At 37.9% G+C, this 25,691-nt stretch overlaps 1 non-coding gene and 1 pseudogene across 1 annotated transcript; one reads left to right on the forward strand and one right to left on the reverse strand.

The window, feature by feature from the left end:
- The first annotated feature begins 14,301 nt into the window (after positions 1–14,301).
- Positions 14,302–14,406, forward strand: LOC122752171. The gene has a single exon (XR_006355965.1). It is a non-coding gene; the product is annotated as a U6 spliceosomal RNA (small nuclear RNA).
- A 2,757-nt stretch (positions 14,407–17,163) lies between these two features.
- LOC122751519 lies at positions 17,164–17,860 on the reverse strand (annotated as a pseudogene).
- Between the last annotated feature and the right edge of the window lie 7,831 nt (positions 17,861–25,691).

Below are 25,691 nucleotides of genomic sequence, written 5' to 3' on the forward strand. Positions count from 1 at the left end.
ACTGCGCCACCTAGCCGCCCCAACAGCAACTTTTAAAATTACACAAAGTGTGACTATAAATAAGAAGACTGATTTTTTTAAAAAACCTTGTATTCTTGAATTCATTCACCCAAATGAGGAGAACTTCTTTGAGGGTAAAACTATGTTATTTAGCTTTCCATATCTGTGTCTAACAAAAATCCCCATGTACAGTGGGCACTTAATAATCATTTACTGAACTATTTCAATAACTCTATGACGATATAGGGTGCTTGGTCTTAAACCAACCCACAAGCCCAAGAATACCCAAATGTAATCACAGATGATAAGGTGTTAACATGTTAGCAAGATTAACACCCTGTTATCCCTTTACAAAATAAGAACACTTTAATTTAATTTGAAGCAGCTATACCATTGGTTTAGCTGAAAATTGGCTATACCCTTGAAAGCATTTATATAGCTAAAGCTGGAGTCAATCAACTTGCAGGCAATTTGGGAATTGAAGAGAGTCCAAGCCAGAGTATTTTGTGGAGTGTGTAGGAAAAAAGAAGATTTCTCTCTCCCCTCCTATTAACTATGAGGTCCAACATTGTAACTACTCAACCAGGAGGAAATATCAGTTGGAGAGTTAATTCAAGAGAGAGTGGAAGGTCAAACAACAGAAATCGGAAAGTCAGTTCAAGATAATTCAAGGAATAATTGATAAAGCAGAGACATATACTTTCTAGGTAGGAAGAAAAAAATCAGTCATTTGAATCTGGAAACAGCTTCAAAGAGTGACATCTCTGGCAGCAAATAAGAACAGTGGCTATGTACTCAAGTGAGAGCTAGTTACACAGAAGAATAGGCCCTGGAAGTCCATATGGACATCTCACTCAGAAGATAGAGATCATTTTGTCCAACACATGCTCGTACCATAATCCTAAGCACCCAGTGATCATTGTTTATCCTTTGTGAAATACCTTCTAAGGAAGCCCAGATCCACTTTTCAATAGTTCTAATGTTTAGGAAATTCTCCCCGCTCCTGCCCTACCATATATCTAGATCAAATCTCCTCTACAACTCCTACCCATTTTTCCCAGTTCTATCCTTTGGGACCAAGCAGAAGAAGTCTAATAATTTTCCCCACGTTTGAAGACTTGTATGTTACTCTGTAAGTCTTAGTTCATCAAGCTAAATATCTTCTTTTTTTCTGTTTAATCCATGTATATCTTGGTGTCTACTAACTGTCTTGGCTATCCAGATGGTAAAGTAGATAGATTACTGGATCTGGAGTCAGGAAAACCTGAATTCAAATCCAACCTCAAATACAGATCTTTACTAGCTGTGTGACAATGAGCACATCAATTAGCCTCTGTCTGCCTCGGTTTTTTGGGGTGTAAAATGGGGATAATAATAGCACCTATCTCCTAGAGTTATTTCAAGAATCAAATGAGATAATACTTGTAAAACACTTAAATATTTTGGTCATATAATGAGAAGACAGGACTCTTTAGAAAAGACCCTGATGCTGAGAAAGATTGTAGTCAAAAGTAAGAGGTGATGGCAGAGGATGAGGTGGTTAGGTAGTGTCATGGAAAAAAAGAACATGAGCTTGAACAGATTTCAAGAGATAGCAGAGGATAGAAGGGTCTGGCATGCTGTGGTCAATGGGATAATGAATCGTTGGACACAACTGGATGACTGAACAAGAAATAATGGCTGGTTTCTGTTCTCCATTTTAAAAAATTATCTTTTCTGAGATAGCACTACAGTAACATAGATTACTAAAAATGGAGTATGTCTTACATGATATTCCAGACATAGAGTTAGAGAGTTACATCTTCTGATATCAACTAATTGGCAACTAGAATGAAAAAGATAACTCAAGGGAATGTTTCCACAAGTAGAGTATGATGATTATAGTGTTGTTTAATATTATATTGACTAATAGGCAGGACAGATGTGTGCCTAAAGAAACATGCTACATATCTCAAGAATATAAAAACTTTACCCTTTTCCATTGTGTTTCAGGTCAAACAAGACTGAAGGATTCCTATCAAACTTACTAGATGAGGGAAAAAAGGAGCAAAAAATTTCAATACCAAACTGATCATTTTTCAGTTGATTAATGGGGGGGGGGGACAGTTCTTACAGATGACACATGGAACTTCCTTCTCCATACATTTGCACTGGCCATGCCTCCTGCTTATAATGTGCCATTTCATCATCTCTTCCTCTTGGAATCTCTCACCTCATTCAAGATTCAGCTTAAACAGCACCTTTAACATTGTCTTTTCTAATGTCCCTCAATTGTTTGTGTCGTCCCTCTATAATTACCTAATAATTATATATCTCTTATTTATTTTTGTATTTATTCAGTATATATTTATTTTACATATATTTATAAATGTCCATGTCTCTCTGAGAGAATGTAAGCTTCTTGAGGATGAGTATATGAATGGGGGGGGCAATGGGGGCTAAGTGACTTGCCCAGGGTCATACAGCTAGTAAGTGTCTAGTGTCTGAGGCTGGATTTGAACTCAGGTACTCCTGAATCCAGGGCTGGTGCTTTATCCACTGCACTACCTAGCTGCCCCCCCCCCGGGCTGAGTATATGAATTTTAAGGTATTCATGAAGCACTTACTATGTGCTAAGTTTGCTCCCTGTCACATATTTTTCAGTACAGTGACACTGGCTTCCTGGATGTTTCATGAACAAGAAATTCTATCTCTGGACTCTGGCCATTTTCTCTGGCTGTCCTTCATGCCTGAAACACTCTCCTCTGCTTCTATTACTAACCTCCCTAACTTCCTTTAAATCCCAACTAAAATCCTAACCTCTATTGAAGCCTTCCCTAACCCCTCTTAATTTCAGTGCTTTACATTTGTTATTCAATACATAGCTTCCTTTGTATATATTTGTTTGTATGTTGCCTCTCCAATTAGATTGTAAGCTCCTTGAAGACAGGGACTGTCTTTTGCCTCTTTTTTGTATCTCCAGCACTCAGCACAGTGCTTGGCACATAGTAGGCACTTAATAAATGTTTATTGATTTTGATTATTGGTGATATAATTACAAGCAGGACAATCTCTGTCCTTAAGAAGCTTATATTTGAACGAGAAAAATATATATGAAGAGTGACATCCAGGGAGAAGTGTTTTAGATAGGGAAAGGAGAGGGATGGAAACTAGCCTTGGGACAATTGAGGGACATGTCTTCTCAAGTAACGGTGCTGTTGATTTTATTACTGTGCTCAGAGTTAGAGATGGAAAGAAAAGTGTTTATATAAGAAGGGGAAATGACTGTGGTAGATAGTCTAGTGGGCCTGGGTCTACAGGAAGTGACTGAGGTTTCCCAGGACAAGAGCTGGAACATTGATAGGGTGCATGATTATAGGTCAGAAGTGGAGCCTAGAATGCAGGAACATGTTAGTTTGAAGATGGTTGGAAAGTAGCATGACAGTAAGAATAGCTTGATTTTCTGATCTTTATGTTCCTATCACCTTGCACAGTGCTTGACACAGAGAAGAAATCTGATTAAAAGAAAATCAATCAGGTTGACCAATTGATGAATCATATCTCATTATTAACATAGTTCCAAAGAAAAGCCATGCATTGACCATACATGAATGAAAAAGTGTTTATTGAGTGCCAACTCTTGTGCATGGCACAGTGCTATGTTTATGGAATATAGAAGTTTTGACAAAGAGAGTCCCTGAACTCAAGAAACATTTTAAGAGAGAGACCATACATATAAGGGAGTGGTGACTGGGGAGGTGTGTTTTGACTCTGGGGAAGTGAAAGGAGCTTGGGGTGGGGAAGGTTCTTGTATGGTAGCAACCAGTGGTGAGATGGCTTGGGTGATTAGCTTTATAATATGTGAAGATGATATATAGTCTGGTGTCTTGGGCCAGCCAATCAATATAATGGGCCAAATGGGCAAGTTTGCCTATAATCAATCATATCTATAGATATGACATGAGAGTTTAAATATCCAGAGGGAGTTAAAAGTAGGAGTTAGTCAAATTTAAAACTCAAGATTCATATATACTGTGTTTAAATATGTGGGCCCTATATTTTCCTTAGCTCATTTGGTAAGTATAGTACTAATGAATCTGCGATCATATCTGTCATCTCTGTGATAGAGAGACAAGAAGCATTGGCTCTTATTTCTTACACTGCCTACCTCATAGTATTGTTGTGTAAACTAAAAGATTATATATAAAACAATATATATGTATGTATGTATATAAAGTATATTGTGAAGCTTCTATATAGTTCTTTATTATTTCCTTATGAGAAAATTAATTTTGTTCTCTGACCACACACTCTTCCCTATAATAAGGAGGATCAAATAGATAGACAGCACAGTGAATAGAATGGTGGACCTGGAATCAGGAAGACTCAAGTTCGGATCTTATCTTAGACACTCTTTTGATCCTGGGTGAGTCACTTAACCTCTGTTTGCCTCAGTTTCCTCATCTGTAAAATTGTGATAATAATAGTATCTGCCTCCCAGTGTTGTTGTAAGGATCAAATGAGTTAATAATTGGAAAAGCACTTATCAGAATGCCTGGACCATAGTAAGCACTACATAAATGTTAGGTATTATCATTATTATTAATTATTATTATTAATTATCATCAGGGCAAATTCATCACTTGGAAAACCAACTCAAGTGCATACCCTACTGATGCAGAGTCAGTAGCATCATTTTCATAGGTAAAAGATACCTATTTGGTACCTTCCAAAGTCTGTTACCAAGAACTACAAGTAGATAATTATTTTATGTAATGAATTTTATATGAAATACTGCTTAAAATAAATGGGACACTCTAACCTTTATGATAGCTTTGTTCATGATCATTCATCAAGAATATAGTACAGCCTACTCACTTGCCACATACCATTCTATTGCCCTTTGACCAATCCATAACTTTAACTCTTTGGAGAAAGCAGTATCCCATAATTCATAGAGATAAAGTATCAATAGAAGACTGATCTTTAAAAACATCATTTTTCTGGGACAATCCAGTCCACTCTTCTCCTCCTATTCAGTTCATTGTTCTTCCACAGCATCAATCCAAAACATGTGTATTGATGGACTGACTCTATGTGTTGTCTATTCAATAGAATATTATGTTTGGGACAAGAGACATTCTTCATACACTTGGTTTTTCCTGAGTGTGTATTTGAGTCAAACTCTTTTGAGTAATTATGGACCTAATTTAGTAGACTCAAAGAATATCATTAGGGAGAGATAGGACTGGAAAAGGAAGAAAGCAAGTTATGTATCCTAGTCATAGGAATGAGAGATGAAAGATGGATAAATTGTGTGTTACATTAGTGTTCATGTAATATCAAGAGCTCTATAGAAAGGACGTCAGCCTTCTTAAGGGAGATTTATGAAAGAACATGGAAAAGTGTTACCTAGGATGACTGGTCATGTATAGATTGCAATCTGTTCTGTTTGATGGAGTACCCACATTGAGGAGATTACAGATTGACCAAAGCATAAAAGTAATTAAATAAGTAGGTCATAGGCTAGAACTTTGAAATATTTCTCTTATGTGAAGAGCTTCATTGTGATTGTGTTTTATAGTATTTAGAAATGGAAAGGATTTTGATGTTGAGATAATCTAGTTCAGTGGTTCCCATTTAGCAATTTGCTTACCCTTAAGGGTTCCCAGTGATGGTCCAAGGAGGTTGTGCTAAAAAAATCCTCTAATGTCACCTTAAGCACCAAATAGTTGCCTAATCATGTTACCAAAAAGAATACACACACACACACACACACACACACACACACACACACACATATGGAGCTTTTGGGAAAAAAAAAACATGGTAGTTATAAGGACTTAATGAAAAAATCTAAAATAATATTGTGATTAGTATATTAAATCTTGGATTCATGTAATATATTTTGTTACTGTTGCTGTTCTGAAAGGAGTTTGCAGAACAATAATGCTGGGAACCATTGATCTAGTTCAACTATCTCCTTTTGGAGATGAGGAAGCTGGATACAATGTGATGCAGTATGAATAGTGCTGAATTCTAAATGTGTATCTGGGTTTCAATCCTCAATACACCAATTGCTAGTTGGGACCCTGGCCAATTCATTCAGCCTCACATGGGCCTCAGTATCCTTTTCAATAAAATATTGAAGTTGGACTAGATTGTCTCCAACTTCCATTCTAGCCCTAAATCTATTATCCAATGTTACCTCTAAAGAAAGAGATAACTTACCTCGTAAGTAATAGAGTTAGAGATTTAAGCCCCCATCCTCTAACTCCAAGTCTTCTGCTGTTTACAATTAGAGAAGGAAGAAAGCATTTATATAACACTTACTATATGCCAGGGACTTGGCTAAAAATGGATGCTGTTCGTATCCCCATTTTGTAGTTAAGGAAAGAGGGGCCAACAAAAGTTAAATGTCTTCCCCAGAGTCATACAGCTAGTAAATATCTGAGGTCAGATTTGAACTCAGGTCTTCTTGAATTGAGACCCAACATTGTATTCACTGTACCACCTTGCTGCCCAATTATTTGCACAGTATTTTACCTCTGAACCTGAGTTCCTATCTTCTGACAGTATGACATAGGTTTTGCTACTATGAGAGTTTGCATGGTTTAAAATTGAGCACGAGGGCATCTAGGTGGCACAGTGGATAAAGCACCAGCCCTGGATGAAGGAGGACCTGAGTTCAAATCTGGCCTCAGACACTTGACACTTACTAGCTGTGTGACCCTGGGCAAGTCACTTAACCTTCATTGCCCTGCAAAAACAAACAAACAAAGAAGTAAACAAACAAACAAATAAATAAATAATCAAGCAAGCAAATGAATGAATGAATGAATGAACAAATTAATAAATAAAATTAAGCAAGAGATTAGACATAGGCATTATTATATGATCAAAATAGTGGATATTTATATAACACCCTTAAGCTCACAAAATATTTTCTATACCTCTTGTTTATTTATCTCACCAGCTAGAGAGACAAGTGCTACAGGACTTCTTATTTCGAATTTGTAAATTAGGAAAGTAAGGCTGAGAGATTAAGTGTCTTGCTTATAGGATAAGGATAGAAATGAGGCTTGTAATTTCATTGAAATAGGGAACTCACAGATGAGGAAATTCCTTCTACCAATGCAGGTCAGCACCATCTCTATAACTTATAGACTTAGAGTACCAGAATACTATGAGACTAAATAGCTTGCCCAGGGTTGTCTACCTAGGATATAAATGCAGGCCTCGCAGGCTCCAAGGCCAGCTCACTATCCAATGAGTCATACTGCCCATGATCATATACCTAGCAAATGTCAGAAACAAGAATCAGATTTTTCCCAACTCTGACTCCAGTGTTCTCTCTACTGTGCCGCACTGGCTATTATTATTAGAATGATTAATCCTTTCTGGGGAGGACATGAACTGGAGTTGCGTAGGATGGGCAGGCATGGATGAGTTTCAATCTGCAACATGTGAATCAATGAGATCATGGATATATTTAGATATTTGAGTAATGGTCACTAACAGAGCATGCCTTATAGTTTGACATTATTGATCAACGAATAATGCTACTTTTTGATATACTGTTCAAAGCTCATAGACTGGAGAAAGAGTATAAGAATCTCATTTTAAGACAAAAACAAACCTTCGTTGTATAGGTACCTTTTCTTGCTCCTGTTATTGCCAGTCCCATTAGAATAGGTTCACTTGGATTGATGCCTCCTTCCCATTACAACCTTTGTCACAAAAATATGGTACAGTAACAGAATTTTAATGCCTCATATCCCTGGCGAAAAATGAGAGTAGTAAACTCTAATGATGCTTTGGCCTCAAAGTTTTAATGCCTGATGCATTACCAAGAGCCAGCCTCCTCTGGATCCCTCTTTTCTTCATACTGTATTGCTTGAACAGCCATCAGGGATGAGGTAGAAGAGACAGACAGTCACTCAAAAGAACAGGAAATATTTACCAAGTTGCATGTATCCTGTTTATAAGCCTATTAAAAGTTTATAGGCTTTCATGGGCCACTCTGAAAAGAACAAGCTGGTTTCCTTCTTCATGATATAGAAGGCAGAGAAGGTGGGATATGGAACTACATGAATCTAGTCCGTGATGAGACACATAAGTAGAGCACAGAATGGGCCGGCCATCATTTATTCTTAAGGCAGTGACTAGAATGAGAGCTAGGAGAGCTACAAAGAGAAAGCCCTTTTTTCCTGAAATTTTATCACATTGACTTAAGTGACTTGGTGAAAAGCAACCAAAGGTGAGTCAGGGACAAAGTTAACTAGGGCGGACAACTTTGACCTGCATTTAGCAGTAAAGCGATGACTCAGGGGGAGTCCGGAACATGAATATAGGCCTTCAATAATCAAATAAGGTCAAATGAGATAATATCTCTTAAAGTCCATATCAAAGTGCTTGGCACATTGTAAGCTGGTTTGCTTCCCTTTTGTCCCTGACCCCTTCAATGATCCTGCCAAGAAATAGCACAGATGAAATAAACAGCTGGCCTTCTTGGACTCTTTAGCTTGATTTCTGGTGTTGCTTATTCCTGGCTATTCTACCACTGTGTGGACCTAACCAGGTGCTGTATGGAAACATTTTTTTCTTTTTTCTATATACAACAATGATATATATGCCCTTTCTGACCCTCTCTGTTGTTGGGCACAATGGAGGGATAGGGATGATTTTATTGATGTAGAGAAGTATGATATAGGAGACAGAGCCAACCTCTGAGGCAGGGCACAAATTAGTTTCAAATGGTTCCCATTGTGGGTTTTAAAAATTTATTTTGTATTTTTATTGTGTAAGGGAAAGAGATGGTAAATGTTTCCTTAACGGATTATAATACTTAACTCATTGCATTTTTCTCCTCCTCTTCTTCTTTCTCCTTCAGCATTTTGTTGATAACTTTTATGTTTATATCACTGATTCTGACTGAAACCTCTTCCCTCACTCAAGATTGAACTCTCCCATGTGATCAAACAAAAAAAATTAAGCAGAAACATCTGATGTATTGACTGTGTTTGACAATGTATACAACTTTCTGTCTTATTCGCTCCTTATCGCCACTGTTAAAAGAAAGAAGATATATTTTATTATCTTTTTCTTTCAAACCTTCACTGGTTTTACAATTTTTCAGAGTTTGACTTCCTTTTAGTGTTTTTTTTTTAAATTTACATTATTGTAGTCATTTTGCATTTTGTTCTTTTGCTTCTATTCATTCCATGCTGCACCTATTTAGACAAATGTTCCCATGTTTCTCTGAATTCTTTATATTTATCATATTTATGAGCACTAAGGTTTCACTACATTCATATATCGTGCAGTCTCTGGGATCATTCTCTTAACCCCAATCCCCAGCTGCAGGTTGGGTCCCTATGAGATAGCTGGCTACTACCTCCTCAGGGTGCTAAGGATAAGCCTGATGGGCTAGATGTGTTCAAAAATACCAATATTTAACTAGTCAACTTCTCCCCAATATCAACAAACTAATAGATACTAATTAACCCTTACAAAGGGATATTTACTGAGAAAATATAGTAAATATTGAAGTACAAAAACATCTCCTTCCAAACCAGGTACACATTCTCCCTTCTATCCCATTCTGGTCCTGGGGAAAGGAGTCTCAGAATTAAATTGTTGCTATAAAACATCCACTCTCACTAATTCAAGGGGGAAGGGTACTTCCTGACCCTAGGAGTTCCCCACCACCACTAAACAAATTCATTCCGGATGTGGAAAAGCCAGTGGGCAAGTTTCTCTCTTACTTGGACATGGTATCCTGACTGTCAGGTCAATTTACTGCTGGCCTGAGTCAAGCAGGTGGGTTCTCAGGGATTGTTCTTCCCTAGATTGGTTACTGTTTCTATCAGTTCCAGTTGCTGAAAGAAACTCTGATTCTTTCAATCTTTAAAAACTTACAAGGGCATGAGCTTGTTTATTCTACCTCTGGTACTCATTCACCTAAGATCAGGAAATGATGACCTCAAGGAAACAAAAGAAATGAGTTACCACGTCTTCAGAGGCATATGGAAGCTGGATAGGGAGACAAAACATCTATAACATCTCATCTTACTCAAAAGTCACCATGGTGAGGTCAGGGAAGGAGGGAGAAAGACAGAGAGAGACAAAGAGACAGAGACACAGAGAGAGAGAGAGAGAGAGAGAGAGAGAGAGAGAGAGAGAGAGAGAGAGAGAGAGAGAGAGAGAGATCCCTAAATCTACACTCACTTCCAGCTCAGGGGCCAATGAAAAGTCTCTTCATCATTATGTAATAAGCAAAAAGGAAACAATCAAGAAAAAGTCCATATGCTATGAAGTGTGAATCAGGACCTCTCCATTACAAATGCCTGGAAGTAGGTATATGTTGGTGTGGGTTGGGACCAATGAAAGCATACTGTACATGATTTAAGTATTGGGCTCTCATTGATTAGCATCCCTCTTATACATATAACATACCTTTCCAGCCATTCCCTAATTGTTGGGCATCTACTTTGTTTCCAATTCTTTGCTACCATGAAGAGTAGTATTATGACTGTTTTGGCATATCTCTCAGAGTATTTCAGTAACAAAAAGAAAGAAAAGAATTGAGAAATAGAACTACATGAATTCACTAAAGATAAAGGTTTTAAGAAAACTTTCTTGGGGTTAAGTTGGAAAGAATTGAAGGTATCACTACTTGGCTCAACGATGGAATAATCAAATTAATTTTCTTTCTTGTCCTCTTGGATGCCCCCATGGGGCTTTTCATGAGAGTGGTTTACTATTGACTTCAAAGGAAGTTCTCTGCTTGAAGCAAGATGAGATGAATCCAGTAAGATGGGAAACTAGTCCAGGATAAATATTTTAAGGCGATATGAAAACATTTGGGTCATTTGGGGGTGGGATAAAAAGGAATAGATGTGCTGTTGATGAACTGAGAGAAACTCAGATAGATGTTATGGAAAACCCCTCCTCATAAAAGCCAGTTCTAAAATTGATGTGACAAATGACTTCTGAGCACATTCAGAAAGCAACTCTGCATTAGCAAGAACTGAAATTGAATAATTCAGAACAGCTTTCACATATATCTGTACATCAGTACTTACTGGCTGAGAGTGCACAAAGCCTATTTGTTTGATCTCTGTGGGATTTAGCTGAGTGAGTTCTAGGCATTAAGATAAACAGGGTATGTGAAGAGTGTGTAATTGCAGCCTGTCTCTTCTCTCATTCTGAGAAATTCTATAGTTTCTAATTGTTATAGTCTCTTCCCTATCAACCTTCTTTTCTAGAACATTTCTATGCACACATCCATTCTATTTCACAATGAAAATAGAATTAGATGAGCAAAATACAGTCAAACAAATCGGTCATTTGACATTTCAGAAACTGGTTCCAATTTGTGAAATCTTCTCTTCAGTGGCAGGTCTTGCTTCTTTTCTCTCTTCTGATCTTAATCTTCAGGCTGGTCGCTATTCTATCTAAATCTATCTGGGTCCTCATCTCTTCCCTGCTTCCCTTTTTGTTTTAGCCTCGTTTCCTGTTTCCCACTGTCATTCTCTCTTGCATGAGAGAAACCATGAGTTTTTCTCTGGGAAAAAGAAATTGTAAGGAGGAGTCCTGATAAGAGATAGCGAGGGTAGTGATGATTCTGTTAGGTTCCTCAAGTTTATACGTACCCAGGGGGCAGCAATCACGTTTTCTATTTCTTCTACACATCACAATAACACGTTATACAGTTCTCAGACTGCAGCAGGAACATATTAGGAATTTGCTGATGAATAATCCATCTCTACCCTGAACTGTTCCCCCTGGCTATGATCTTTTTCATAAAGCTCTGACTCCCTTCTGAATTTTATCCCACATACCAGACCTCTTTCTGTGTGAACCCTTATCACTAACCCATTGTCTGAGCATGGCAACACCAATATTTGCATATCTATTTATTTGTGAATTTATATACACATACTACTGAACTAATATATGTGTATATCTAGCTATAAAGATATCTATGTACATGTGTCTTATCAAACATCCAGAGAACCAAAACAAAAACAAAAACAAAAAACCACCTGTCTTTACCACTTACTGGTGGCATCATTGTTGTTCTGTTGTGTCCGACCTTTTATGAGCCTGTGGATCATACTGTCCATGGGTTTTCTTGGCAAAAATATGGAGTGGTTTCCCACTTCCTTCTTCAGCAGATTAAGGCAAAGGCAAACAGAGGTTAAGCGACTTACCCAGGGTCACAAAGCTAGTAAGTATCTGAGGCTGGATTTGAACTCAGGTCCTCCTGACTCCAGGTGTAGCATCCTGTCCACTGAGCCTCCTAGATGCCTTGTCTACTGACAGTATAACCCTGGACAAATCACTTAACCTCTCAGTCTTCAACTTTCTAAGACTATAAATTGCACAGGAAGTACTGCTGTTGGTTGCAAGTTTCCTCACCCAGAGTTCTGTATGCTAATGAAGTCCTGATCTCTATCCCATAAAATATTCACAAAAAATAGAAATAAAAAATGGATGAGATAAAGATGAAATGAACAATAATTTACCAATAAAATTTTATTTAGTGTTTGTACAAAGACCTTTTTTGACACTATTTTAGAGCAATGTTATTTTGTTATTTTTTTTAATCTTGGTTTTATATTTGGTAATACAGAAGTTCCAAGGTCTGTTGCTAAGTTCCTTGCTGAGAATGCTAAGTTCCCATGAGAAAGGACTTTGGACCAGCCCACTCTGCCCTGTGGGTGATGGATCCTTCTCTAACAGGGCATTGATAGCATTTTCATCAAGGCAACACCAACTGTTTCCATGATCCTCTGTCTTAGAATTGTCCTTACCATACACAGCCTTCCCTTCCCCCACCCTACCCCCTTTTCACCACTGTGACTTATTGGCAGATAACTGAGAAATCATATTAACTGAAATTGGCTCATTCTCAGTCTTCTTTTCTGAATCTCCCTGAAGAGGAAGGTCAGGCACTGACCACTTCTCTTCAACACAAATCTATGGTACATCTAAAGGGAACTTCTTCCCTCTTGAGCTGAGAGGTAGGGGAGACTACTGGAATGGGCTTTACTCCTCCCCAGGCTCCTTCTAAAGATCTAGCAGCAGTAGCCATAACAACCTAGTGTTACTCAAACTGGCACCAGAGGCCAAGGGTGAGCAGATGGAGGAGAACTGGTGGGTAATGAGTGGATGAGTAAACCTTTCCATCCTGCAGGGAGTCTGGCTGTTGCTTTTCCTCTTTGGAGGTTTTAAAATTTTTATTTTGCAGTTTTCAGACAAAGAAATCAAAGCTATCTGTAAGCATGTGAAAAAATGCTCTAGATCAGAATTGATCAGAGAAATGCGAATTAAAACAACTCTGAAGTATCAACTCATGCCTATCAGAGTAGCAAATATAACAAAAAAGGAAAATATTGGATGTTGGAGGGGATATGAGAAAACCAGGATGCTAATCCACTGTTGGTGGAGTTGTGAAAAGATTCAACCATTCTGGAGAGTAATTTGGAACTATGCCCAAAATGCTATATAACTGTGCATACCCTTTGATCCAGCTATACGAATGCTAAGGTTTATATCCCAAAGATATCCCAAAAAAGAGGAAAAGACTTATTTGTACAAAAATATTTCTAGTAGCTCTTTTTCTGGTGGCTAAGAATTGGAAATCAAAGGAATGCCTATCAATTGGGGAATGGCTAAACAAGCTGTGGTATATGATGGTAATGGAATAGTATTGTGCTATAAGAAATAAGAAAGAAGCAGAATGATTTCATAAAGACCTGGAAAGACTTGTATTAACTGATGTATAGTGAAGTGAGCCGAACCAAGAGAATGGTGTGCACTGAGACAGCAATATTGTTTGATGAAGAACTGTGAATGACAGCTATTCTCCAAGACAGTTCCAAACGACTAATCATGAAATATACTATCCGCCTCCAAAGAAAGAACTGATTTTGATGGAACACAGACTGAAGCAGGCTATTTTTCACTTTCCTTCATTTTTATTCAAGTTTTATTATACAAAATGGCTAATACAGGGGCAGCTAGATGGCGCAGTGGATAGAGCACCGGCCCTGGATTCAGGAGTACCTGAGTTCAAATCCGGCCTCAGACACTTAACACACACTTACTAGCTGTGTGACCCTGGGCAAGTCACTTAACCCCAACTGCCTCACTAAAAAAAAAAAAAATGGCTAATACGGTAATGTTTTACATAATTGTTCATGTATACCTACCTATACCTGATTGCTTACTGCCTCAGGAAGGAAGGAAGGGAGGGAGGGAAGTAAGCATAAAATTTGGAACTCAGAACCTTAAATAAAAATATTTATGATCATTCTCACTTTGGCAGCACATATACTAAAATTGGAACGATACAGAGAAGATTAGCATGGACCCTGTGCAAGGATGACACAAATTCATGAAGCATTCCATATTTTTATTGTTATTGGGAAAAAATGTTTACTGTGTTAAAAAACCAAAATTTTGAACTTATCATAAGAAAGAGCATTTCCACATATACCATAAAACACAAAAAGAAGATTACATAGGAAACAGTGAATCTCCATTTCCTATCACTATCTTGTTTTTAAAGTATATATCAATTCCACACATTCCTTTCAAAACTGCCCTGCCTATCCGTGATTCCTTCTGAACTTCCTTCTGTTCTCTTCCGCATATTTTTAAAAAACTATTTCAGTAGACCTCTTTTTTAGCATCTTTATTCTTTTTTTGTTTTTGCTTTGGGGTTTTTTTTTGTTTTTGTTTTTTGTTTTTTTTTTTTTGTTTTGGCAGGACAATGAGGGTTAAGTGACTTGCCCAGGGTCACACAGCTAGTAAGCAGTCAAGTATCTGAGGTCAGATTTGAACTCAGGTCCTTCTGAATCCATGGCTGGTGCTTTATCCACTGCACCACTAGCATCTTTATTCTTAATTGACCCTGTCACTTACCCAATTAAAAACTTTGATTGAGATAAAAACAAAATAAAACCCTAACTAAAAAATTAAGAAGAGTGGAGCAAAAGGAGTATTACACAACTTGAATCCATCACCTTAGTGTCAGGAGATGCTTCATCATAGGTCCTCTGGAGACATAATTAGTGAGAGCTTCAATTAGAGTCTTTCAAAATTGTTTTTCTATTCAATGTTTATTGTCCTTGTATAAATTGTTCTCCTAGTACTGCTTATTTCATTCTGTACTGTAACAATTGGAATGACGCCACTTGCTGGAGACTCACTGTAGAAAAGCTCCACCATGAGGAGAAGGTCTCTGAGGGCAAGGCCATGTAGCTTTTCTTTGGTGTCAGGAAGTGCCATTTACTTGTGGGAGGAAGAGGGGGCGAGGCTGGCTCTCTCACTCTCTTTCCTCAGGACTCAGTGGAGAAGGGAGCAAGAAACGTGCTCTCCCTTTAATAGATAGATGAATCTAGGCCTGTCTCTTTCTCTTCACCAAATTCTTATTCTCCTTAATAAATGCTTAAAAGTCTAACTCTTGCTAAAGCTTATAATTTACTGGTGACCACTCATTGGATATTTTAGACAGACTAGCTAGAATTTTAGCCCCATACAGTACCAGTTCATACTCCCCAGAATTCTCTTAAATCATCTTTTCATTTCTTAAAATGCAATATTATTCCATTACATCCATCTGCCACGATTTGTCCAGCCATTTCCCAATTGATGGATACCTCTTTAGAATCCAGTCATTTTCTTTTACTTTTTTTCTTTGTATTTCCCTCTTAAAGATACGGAACCTTATTTTGAGACTCTTCCCATGTATTAAGCCCCCTTTTATCCCCTCCAATCCTATCTGCACTTGTTTTTCTGTTGAATCTGATGTACTTTTATGTTAAATTATGTGTGTAGGGGGCAGCTAGGTGGCACAGTGTATAAAGTACCAGCCCTGGATTCAGGAGGACCTGAGTTCAAATCTGGTCTCAGACACACTGACTAGCTGTGTGACCCTGGGTAAGTCACTTAACCCTCATTGCCCCCCCTCAAAAATCCATGTGCATAGGTATTGTAAGCTCTCCTTTAACCATTTAATAATAACAATAATAGCTAACATTTATATAGCCTTTATTATGCATCAGTTGCTGTACTAAGTTCTTTGCAATTATTATTTCATTTGATCCTCAAATCACCCCTGCAAGGTAGGTACAATTATTATCCCCATTTTACAGATGGGGAATCTGAGGCAAATGAAGGTTAAGTGATTTGCTTTGTGTCACTGAGCTAGTGTGAGGCTGCATTTGAACTCAGGTCTTTCTGACTATGTCTGCTCCCCTAACTCTTTCCTGTTTATATAGTCTTTTCATGAAGCCCCAATTATAAGAAATAGCAAGCTTTATCCCCTTCTTCTTCCTTTCTACACTCCCGTAGTACTTTTATCCTCCCTTCTATTTCCCTCTTTAAGCCCTTCGGAATAGAACTAATCCCACTTCCATATCCTCTGTTTTCCTTACTTAATTACCCCAACACACACTGAAGACATTAAAGTTATGAAGGGACCCTTGTTGACCAATATTGGTCTCATTCTGGCTCACTTGAGTTCCTGTGTTGACCTCTGTCTCTCAGGGTTAGGCCCCACTGGATCTTTGCGGTTCAGAGTACTGGAACTGACGTTCCTGAAGGATACTCTGTGGTATTTCAGGAGAGATTGCCAAGGACCTCGTAATTCCTGGGCTCACCTCAGTGCTCTAGAGTCACATGGGTGGCTTCCAGTTTCTCCACTATAGATTCTTCCAGACCCTGAGGCTTTCTAACTGTGCCAGGGATTTCTTTTTTTTTTTTTTAAGTGAGGCAATTGGGGTTAAGTGACTTGCTCAGGGTCACACAGCTAGTAAGTGTTAAGTGTCTGAGGCCGGATTTGAACTCAGGTACTCCTGACTCCAGGGCCGGTGCTCTATCCACTATGCCACCTAGCTGCCTCAATGTGCCAGGGATTTCTTGAGGGAGCCCTCCATTTTTCTTATCTCTTGACGTAGAGCTTTACCAGCTACACATTTTTCTGATTCATCTGGTCACTCTGGGATGCTACTGACTTTATTTTTAAGCCTATGCTGGCAAATTCCTGTTACAAGGAGTCTTCTGGCTGACTCTGTATAGTTCTTGGGTAGAAAAAGTAATTTACTATAATCTCTCATTGGATTTTTTTTCTTATTCCAAATATTTTAATAAGAGTTCTCTTCTAGGCATTTAAAACACCAGTTTGTGAAGATAGACTCCATTGGAGAGAGAGAATTCAGAACACAGGTAGCCACGGAGCTGAGGAATCTTCTTGATTTGGGGCAGGATCTGAGAGTCCACTGCTTTCTGGTCAGCCTTACACTGCTCTGTAATCTCATATTTATCTTTCTCTGTGTCAAAAATCCCTCCTTCTTGGTGTCTAGGTTTGCAGAGCCTCTTCTTCTTGAAGTAAGCTTCAGTAAGATGATTTGGAATTTTCACACCTGAAAGGTGAAGCCTGGTAGAGGTGGCAATGACAAATTTCTGATGGCTTCTTCGCAGAGGAACACAGTTAACAGTCAGAGGTCCAGTCATCAGTAGCAAGCCACTAGCCAGCTGCTTCAGAAAAACCACTCGCTTGCCCCTGTGGCGGCCAGTGAGCATGATCAGAACCGTGTCTGGGGTGATGCTAGATTGGAGTATCCCCACAGGCTGGCTAAAAGGCTTTTTGCCAGTGACTTAGCAGCTTTCTAGGCACATCCTCAGTAGGGTAATACCTAGGCATTTTGTGGATCTTCACCACTCGATTTCCTTCATTCTTTTCCCCACCAACTGGCTTTGAGATGGCAGCAGGCACCTTCCCTTTCTTTTTCCTTTCAATCTGGGTTTTGGGTGCAGCATACTTGTGCATGCACATGGCCCACCTTGAGTGGCACATGGCAGACCTTGAGTATTATGTCTATTATGGTGATCCATAATCATTGATGTTTGATATTGCTATTGTAATGGTTTTGGGGTGCCACAAAAAGCACCCATGTAAAATGGCTAATTTAATTAATGAATGTTGTATGTGTTCTGACTGCTGTACTAACTAGCTGTTCTCTCTCTGTCTCTCTCTCTGTGTCTCTCTCTCCTCCAGCCTCCCTAGTCTTGACACACAACAATATTGAATTTAGGCCAGTTAATAACCTTACAATGGTCCAACAGTCTCTAAGTATTCAAGTGAATGCAAGAGTTAATCTATGTGGGGCAGCTAGGTGGTACAGTGGATAGAGCACCAGCCCTGGATTCAGGAGGAACTGAGTTCAAATCCTGCCTCAGACACTTAACACTTACTAGCTGTGTGACCCTGGGCAAGTCACTTAACCCCAATTGCCTCACCAAAAAATCCAAAAACAAAAACAAACCAAAAAAAAGGAGTTAATCAATGTGACAGACTTCATTATTATCTTATTTTAAGAACTTCCCACAGCCACCCCGATCTTTAGCAATGACTACCTTGATCAGTCATCAGTAATCAACATTGAGGCAAGACTCCACCAGCAAAAAGATTATGACTTTCTGAAGGTTCAGATGATAGCATTTTTAGCAATAATGGTTTTTTTTTATTAACGTGTGTACATTGGGATTTTTTTTAGACATAATACTATTGCACACTTAGTAGACTACAGTATGGAATAAACATAACTTTCATATGAACTGGGAAAGCAAAAAATTCATGTGACTCTTTATTTCAATATTTGCTTTATTGTGGTAGTCTAGAACCAAACTGGCATTATCTCTGACATATACTTTCTCCTATACATCACAGTCCCTAAAAATAGTGGTGTAAAACAAAGTTTTGTTTTATTTGAAACTTTTTTCTCCTAGGTTTTATTATCCCTCTTAATCCCACCAGCCCTATCTACACTTATTACTACTAAACTTTTATATCAAGTTGATTTCTGGATGTGGCAAGTCTGCTAAATGAGATACTCCAAGGTTTACAACATCGCTAGTGGTTTTCCATTTCAATCCAACAACTTAAGGAAAGGAACATTTTCAAAGAGTCAGACTTTGAACAGAAATTAGACTCACAGCCAAAATTTTCCATGGATTAGGCTTCCTAAAATTGTATTAGTTCTCATGTATTAGTTAGTAAAAATGTTTGTGCTAAAAATCTCCAGCACGCCCCACTCTAGATAGAGTTGGGCAGGCTGTGTTTGGCCCATGGGCTGCTTGGCATTTGATGTCTCTGTTACAGCAAGGTGGAAAACGAGTGGAAATAGTTTCTGGAGTTTCAGAGAGAAACTACTCAATAAATACAAAGTAACAAGTAGGACCATATGTGAGTCAATGAATGTTAGGGATATTGGGGTGCTTGAATGTAGAAGTCACTTTGGGTCAATTAAAAATATGTTTTATTCCCAGTCCTAATAATCTCTCTCCCTCCCCATTCCCTTCACAGAAAAAAGCAAGAAAAAATTCCACAAACATGTATAGTCAAGCAAACAAATTCTCACATTATCCATGCCCATATGTGTATGTGTATTATGGATATAGGATAATGTAGCGGGGTGTGTGTGTATACACACACACACACACACACACACACACACACACACACATACACGTACATATATGCGTCCATCAACTCTCTATCTGCAGGTGGGGAGCAAGCTTCACTATTTCCACTGGAAATGTAGTTGATCAGATTTCTTAAGTATTTCAAAGTTGTTTGTCTTTACAATATTGTTGCTATAGAAATCATTTTCCTGCCTCTCCTCGCCTGACGTTGTAGCAGCTAATCCAAATCTTCCCAGGTTTCTATGAAACTATCCTTTTCTTTCTCTATAACAGAATAATATGCCATGACATTCACATACCATAACTTGTTTAGCCATGCCCCAACTGATAGGCACTCCCTCAGTTTCCAAGTCTTCGCAAAAAGAACTGCTATAAATATTAGTGTGCATATGAGTTCTTTTCCTCTTTTTTTGATCTCTTTGGGGCATAGGCTTTTTAGAAGCCTGGGTCCAAGGGTATGTAGGGTTTAATAGCTTTGGGGGAATGGTTCTAAACTGATTTCCTGAACAGCTGGACCAGTTCACAATCCTACCAACAGTTCACTAAAGTTCCTGTTTTTCCACAGTTTCTCTAGAATTTGTCATTTTCCTTTTTTGGTCAACTTTGTCCCTCTGATGGGTGTGAGGTGGAATATCAGAGCTGTCTCAACTTGAATCTCTCTATTTATTTGTGATTTAGAGCATTTGTCCTACAGCTGTTATTGGCACAAGCATTTTTAAAAAGTGATTCTCCTGGGGTTGGCACTGAGCAAAGTCCTGTCAATATGAAGGTAAGACCAAATAGTCCTTAACCTCAAAGAGATTATGATGTACTGGGAGTTCAATTATGTGAGCTCAAGATTGAATTTGTGTCAGTGTATATGAATGTGTGTGCTCAGGAATGGGGAAGGTCTGGTTGCCAATGGTGAAGAGGATAGGGTCAGTCCCCCAAATCAAGAACAGACTTTTAGGGGTGTGATAGTAATAGGATAAGGGAAACGAAAATGAGCATTGTGTACATATAATTCCAAATAAGCTACAAGGAAACCTGAGAGAGGACACACTTTCTAGTCTTTAAGACTTTTCATTCCTAGATTGTCCTAGTGACTTTACCTTGGGTATTCCTCTTGTGTTCTGCTATGGGGACTATAACTAGCCTTCTGTATGGTCTCATTTAGCACAAATTATGTCGATTGACAGATTTCAAATACAATTACCTTGTTGTTTAACAGATGAGAATGCTAAATGAAATACTGCTGAGGTTCCCACACCAACCCAAGACTTTTTTCTTTGGGTTAAGACTATGGCTCCAATTTCCAAAAGAAATCCCAAAAAGCCAGGGGAAGAGCTGTACAGGTCATTCTGCAGAGGCAGCCCATTTTCAGGGACCAATAGCTCCTGAAATTTATTCTGGATAATACATTACAATGTCTCTTGAAAGACAAGATTCTAGACAGGCCTGAGATGCTAACTCCTTTGCTAAAATGGAAAGGAAAACTGGCCCCTCACCCCCTATGCTTAGTTTGAGCTCCATGTCAGCTTCTATTTATTTCTCTCTATTTAAACAGAACAGCCAACTCCAGCTCCCCAAATATTAGCAGAGCCATTGGAAATCAAATCTGTAGCCTTTGGCAGGCATAGCCCACACTGGCTTGTCTCCTTAATTTCCTTTTGTTATGATCCTTCTAACTTTCCCTTGTGAACTTTTGGGAGATGTCAAGTTCCGCAGTATGTTCCTTCCAAGAGCTTTATTCTAAATCCATTTTGAGTAAGTGTTAGTCCCATTGGATTGACATTAAAATGCTTAAATATTTACATTGTATGCTCTCACCAAATGTCCTGCTCTGCACATAAGAAGATTGCTTTCCTGGACAACATTCATTTGAAATATGCTCTAAGTTGTTTCCTAACCCTCCCTTCCCCAGAGGTGAATGTTATTTTGAACCATCAACGGTCTCTTAGTTAAATCCACTGAGACCAATAGAATGAATCTGTGAAACTGCTGATTATCATAGAATTTGAGGTCAAGAGATGGAAAGGGACTCAGGGATCCTCCAGTCTACCCTCTTCATTTTACAAATGAAGAACCTGAGGTCCAGTAATGTGAAGTGATCTCCTCAAGGTTATATAGGACATAAAGCATTAAAGGAAGGTTTTGAACCCATTTTCTCAGATCTGAGAGCCAGCAGGGTTTAGCCTGTGACAGTAGAACACAGAGTTTATCATTTTGGAAAGCTAAATGGCCTTTGTGAGAATCAAAACTATTCAACAACAATTAATCTGCATCTGTTTAAGTGCCTACCACGTGCCGGGCACTGTGCTAGGCACTGGGAAGATAAATACAATGAATGAAATAATCCCTACTTACTTTCTGTTTAACAATTCCTAATATCATGATTATAAAAATAGTTGACAGTGGCAGCATGATATAGTAGATAAAAGGCCAGCCTAGACTGAGAAAGGCTTTATTTAATACTGGTAGTAATCCTGACATATATTGCTTATGTGACCACAGGCAAGGCACTAGAAGCAGTTTCTATGTCAAGTTCCTTAAATAATGATAACATTTACAAAATAATAAAATAACAATAATAAATGATATTTCATACAAAATATATTAACTATATAATATACAAAAGTGAAATGAAGATAGCTAAACCAACCCCCCCACACACATTAAACAGTTTCTTCATTTTATAAAAAACTTTCTTCAATAATGTTAAAATATCATTTGGACTTGATAAGGTATCAAGAAAAAATAAAGACTAATGGCTTTTAGCTTGATTTTTTTTTTGATAGAACATACAATCAATTATTATAAATAATATTTTAAAATAACTTGGGTTTTGGTAAGCAATTTAAATCTGGTAAAGATTTACCAGAGAGAAAGTTATAATGTTGTATCTCAAGAGACTTACTGGCATCCTGAAATCAAAGTTCAGTGGAAAGACACATTTATAGAAAAGAATAGTCTTACAAGGTCACATGATCAATAAGATGGCAGACAAGACCATTTCTTTGATCCTCACAATCTTTCTCTTTTTAAAAATTTCAATATTATTTATTCAAATTCTCAATTATTTACTGAGATGTAATATGATAGTAACAAAGGAAAGAAGGCAGTTTATTTCAAATTAATGGGCTCAATTGATGATGATCAAGGAATAAATGAAACCTTGATTGAGGAGTGTGCCAACTGTTCTCCAGTGTTATGAAAATCTGTTTGTGACACCTTGATATATATGTTTTTTTGGTTTTTTTTGTTTTTTAGGCAATGGGGGTTAAGTGACTTGCCCAGAGTCACACAGCTAGTAAGTGTCAAGTGTCTGAGGCCGGATTTGAACTCAGGTCCTCCTGAATCCAGGGCCGGTGCTTTAACCACTGTGCCATCTAGCTGCCCCCAATATATATGTTTAATATTTTTATTTAAAGTTTTGAATTTCAAACTCTATCCCTCCTTCCAGAGGGAAAGAAATCAAGGACAAATGAGCATAAAATCCCTGGAGTAGCAACACACCTACCAAGTCTACCAGTCTTGTTTCCAACCCAAATATCACAGCCATGATCTCTATGCAAGCATAACACAATTAGTTTTAAGTCAGGATGTGTAAAAACAACTTAAGGACCCTAGGTCTCTCAAAATAACATGTTAAGTTTCAAAAAACCCAAACATCATAATATAATAATTAATACAACAAAACTGCCCAGAACTTGTGAACACAGAGAACAATGTATCTATATAAAGACACCACAAATCTCCAAAAAACAAAATCACTGCAAACTCCAAGATAATAGAGTAGTTAAATTTAACAACTAAATGACAAATAGCAAACTCAAATATGCAATACCAGTTTTAACATATATTTTTGAATAGTAAAATAAGATGACAAAGGATTTAGAAAATATCAAAACTCCTGTATAATATTAACAAAACACAGGGCCTATTGCCTCAAGATAACTATAGAATTATTGACACCACCTCACTGAAAGAGAGGAAATGGACTGATAGATTCATGTTAGATCACATGATAAATAAACATTTACACAAAATTTTGGAAAAATAGACACTGCTTCTCAGAGCAATAGTAAAGACTGGCAACAGGTACTTGCAATTGATCTTATTTAATGTAACCAATTCAGGTTTACAGAAAGATGGAATCTGTGAAATGGCGAATATTCAAGAATGTAAACAAAAAACCCCACATTGGGGAACCACATGAATTCAATTTAGGATATGTTAATAAAGAAGTATCAAATAGATGTTCTGGTTGTGAATATTTGTTTACAGAAATGTAGGGTTGATTAGGTCAGTATAAATCTAGGTCATTGCTACCAGAAATTATGAAAAGGTCATACTTAAGAAGCTCAAACGTTAACTATTGCAAATTTTGCAAGGAAATGGCATACATTATGCAAGATGTCACTATAAGTTGTAAAAATGTATTACCTTGCATTGTTTTATTCAAATGCATTTTGCTCTCATTTCATGGGTCATTTTGCATGATCTGGCAAAAACTCATTGGAAACATTCTTCTTCCTTTCTCGATGAGATCAGTTCTGGGCTCATAGCCTCCCTCTGTATCCCAATTCCTGCAAATCTCACCTGAGATATTTACTAGCCATGTGACCCTGGGCAAGTCACTTAACTTCTGTTTTCCTCAATTTTCTTTTTTGTAAAATGAGGATAATTATAGCACTTACCTCACTTATAGTGAAGGTCAAATGAGATAATTAGGAAACAATTAGCATTATGCCTAGCACATAATATGTACTGTTTAAATTTAGCTATTATTATTATTATATTAAGAGATATATTAATATGTGTACAAATAAACGTATATCAATCTCCATACTATTTATCAATTATCTATCATCTATCTATCTATCTATCTATCTATCTATCTATCTATCTATCTATCTATCTATCTATCTATCTTCCATTAAACACCCTAACCTTTGAATTCCTCAATCTATTAGCTCTACCCAGGTCTGAGCATACCCTGGATCTTGTTGTCATCTGTAGGTATTCTACTTCTTTGATCAAGATCTCCGAAATTCCTTTTTCTAATCACAGCTAATCATAATCCTTTCCAATTCTCCCCATGCTTTGATCCTCCTCACCCTATTCTTCATCCTCCCCATAATTTTCAATGATTCCATCCCTCATTATTATATTCCCCAATATATCATTTTTGCTCTTGGTATGCATTCTCCTCCCTTCCTAGTCTCAACTCCTTAGTTAACAATGAACAAAATAATTACCCTTATATAACTGACTATAAAGAATATAACATCTCACAGTGGGTTTTTTTGTTGATAATAAGAAAAAGAATATGTATGGAGAAAATGCCAACTTAAAGGCTCTTTTCCAACAAAATACCCAATCTTTTAGGAATCTTTGAAAAATACAACAGAAATAACCATAACCATAAACATCAAGGAAGGCATAAAACAGGGAGATGTATGTTTACCAAAGATTTATGCCTTTGTGTTATAGGAGATCCAGTGCAGAGTAAATTGAAGAAGTATTCTCTATGAATGGTGAAGTCCTCCAAATGTTCTTGCTTGTGAATGACATTAAACCTTAGAAAATTATAGAGCATCCTGAGGGAGATCTATAACTATGCAAAAGAGTTTAACATACCCATTCACATAGGAAAGACCAAGTGGATGAAGAATATTTAATGCTATTGCTGAGATAATGAAATTCATTTAAATAGTATCTATCTATCTACCTACCTACCTACCTATCTATATGGGGGAGGGGGGCAGCTAGGTGGCACAGTTGATAAAGCACTGACCCAGGGCGGCTAGGTAGCGCACTGGATAAAGCACTGGCCCTGGATTCAGGAGTTCCTGAGTTTAAATCCGGCCTCAGACACTTGACACTTACTAGCTGTGTGACCCTGGGCAAGTCACTTGACCCCATTGCCCTGTTAAAAAAAAAAAAAAAGATAAAGCACTGACCCTGAAGTCAGGAAGACCTGAGTTCAGATAACACCTCAGACACTTTCTAGCTGTGTGACCTGGGCAAGTCACTTAACCCCAATTGCCTTAAATATGCAGGGCCATCTCCAGTCATCCTGATGTATATCTTGATACTGGACCCAGATGGATCTGGAGGAGAGAGTGAGGTTGGTGACCTTTCACAAGGTGACCTCCCTCACTTGAATCTAATTCAGTGCAAGTCATGATATCACTTCCTGATGCCATGGTCCTCTTTAATAACAAAGG

This window comes from Dromiciops gliroides, chromosome 3 (assembly GCF_019393635.1).
Source record: "Dromiciops gliroides isolate mDroGli1 chromosome 3, mDroGli1.pri, whole genome shotgun sequence".
Lineage (NCBI taxonomy): Eukaryota > Metazoa > Chordata > Mammalia > Microbiotheria > Microbiotheriidae > Dromiciops > Dromiciops gliroides.